This window comes from Macaca thibetana, chromosome 10 (assembly GCF_024542745.1).
Source record: "Macaca thibetana thibetana isolate TM-01 chromosome 10, ASM2454274v1, whole genome shotgun sequence".
Taxonomy (NCBI): domain Eukaryota; kingdom Metazoa; phylum Chordata; class Mammalia; order Primates; family Cercopithecidae; genus Macaca; species Macaca thibetana.
The window spans coordinates 60,591,019-60,593,584 of NC_065587.1; positions in this window are offsets into that span (position 1 = coordinate 60,591,019).

Consider the following 2,566-nt stretch of genomic DNA (forward strand, 5'->3'; position numbering starts at 1 on the left):
CATTCTGACAAGGTGGCTGGGCCTCACAGACACTCTCCCACCCTAAATGAACCACAAAGACAAGATTCCAAGTACCACTCTTAGCTGCTGACTTCATGACCCACAAAATGTGCTGGCCTAGAAACCTACCAATTATTTTTCAATAAAAGAACTTCATCTTCTGATGAAATCTTACATAGAAGTCCAATGTATGAAATGTATTTATCACCATTGAAATTAATGATTCCTCTGTTGTATGTCATCCTGACTAGACGCATACTCCTCGAAGTCAGGGAACATGTCTGCCTCCTTCATTAGTGTATTTCCAGTACTCAAAGAGTATCTGGCATGCAGTGGACACAGTAGCATTTGTGCAATCTGGAAAAGAATGGGATTAAATCAGACACACTTCTCTTAAGGTATCAATATTAAGTGACACCAATTGTGTGCAAGCCAGGCCTTGCAATGAGTGCCAGGAGTATAACAGTAAACAAACTCATCACAGGCTTTCCTCTATTTTGCTCCTAGTGTAAGAGGAAATTAATGTTAATAGATGTAAATTTGTACCTGAGGTGTATGCTAGCAAATAGAGGTAACAGGACTATGAATATACAGAAGGGAAAACTGCCCTAGTCAAAAGAAGGTCAGGGAACACTTCCTGAAGAAAGTGTTATTTAAGCTAGGATCTAAAGCACGAGTAATATTTAGCTGGGTAATTGGTACAGGGAGGATGGAATTGCATTTCTGTCTAAGAGAACGGCATCTGCAAAGCTCCCAGTAGAAGGAATATGACCTCCTGATCCTGTCTTTCAATCATAGCATCTCTACCTCCATCTGTTTTCATACATTGGACTTTCGGGGTCACATTCCTTTAGAAAAAAGTGTTTGACAACTAAAATACAAATACTGGAAGTTGAGCTGACCAAATGACCTCAGAGGGCCCTACCAGCTCTTAAAACCTCTCTACATACAGACTCAAGAGAGCTTGGCAATGGCCTGTATGCCCAGGTCAAGGCAAGAGGTCAGGGGTCAAAGGTGACTGACCAGCCCCACAACACTGACTGGCGAGCTGTAGCTAATGAAAGAACAATGTTCATTTGTTTCTTGTTTGCTTTTTTTCCTTACATTCTAGATGCACATTAACTATCCTGGTTCTTTCTAAATGAGTTCGACATCTTAAAGTGAATTCCTTTTGCCTTTACAACTTACAAAATGCAATCTGTTAAGCTCATTTCATACATTCATTCATCAATCACTGAAAATATATTTTAAGACATGTCCTCAGACATGCGATATGGAGGTAAATAAGACAGTGTCTCTGCCTTCATGAAGGTCAAAATTGTACATACTTAACAGAGACCTAACATGGCAATATTTAAGATTACATTGTCTGCTATTGACAAGTAACTTCAATAATGTATGACTTCACATACATTATCTCCTGCAACTTCCAACCCTGTTTCAGATCTGAAAATTGAGTTTCAGAGAGGTTAAGCGTTATCCAAGGTCACACAGCAAGTAAGTGAGAGAACTAGCATCCAAATCCAAGTCCATGAAACTCCAGAACCTGTGTTCATGATTGCCACAGGCTGATGCTTCAAATAAGGAGACAAATGAAGAAAACAAAATCACAAAGAATTAAAAGAAATCATAGGTAAATGTTTACTGAATCTTGTTTTGAGAGGGATTGTCAAAGCATAACAGAAAAGGAAAAAAAAATCAAAAAGGGGATTGATAGCAATGACTACATAAAATTTCAAAACTTCTACTTATCAAAAATACCACATAAAACTTTGAAAGGTAAATGAGAATGTGGCAAAAAGAAATCTGCAACATGTCTAATAGACAAAACTTTAATAGCCCCGCTATTAAAAGTTGTTATAAATTAGTACATAAAAAACAGGTTTTTGTCCAACAGAAATACGAAAAAATGATACAATTTTCAAAAGAATACTATTGAAAATGGCCAATAGGCACACCCAAAATTATTATTAAAGTATTAGTAATAAAAAAACAAATAATCTAAGAAATACTGTGAAATTGGCAAGCATTTAAAAAACTCAAAATAGTTCTAGTGTTGATTGATGAATGTGCTGTGAAATCAACCTGAACATACACTGAATCAGTATCGAGTGAGCATTTGACAACATGAGTTAAGAACTTTAAAAAAGATTATAACTTTAACTCAATCATCTTACTTTAGAAATTTATCAGAGAGGTGGACAAAGATGCATATAGCAAGATGTTCACCGTGGCATTATTTATAGTGTGGAGAAACTATAAATCAAGTTAAAGTCCAACAATAGGTGCACAGTGAAATCAATTTTGGTGCATCCAGATGGTAATATGCAGTGAGTGAGAATCATATTTTTGAAGACTACTTAGTACCATGCTCCATCTATTTATTTCTCTATCTAGAAAGAAATATACCAAAAGTACTATTGCAATGGCAAACTGTGGTGGTGGGATTAAAGATGATTTTTATTTACTTTATAATGCTTTTCTCCATTTTTTAATTTTCTGCAATTTATCTGCATCACATTGGCAATAACTTATATACATACATAACTATTTCTTTTACTTTGTA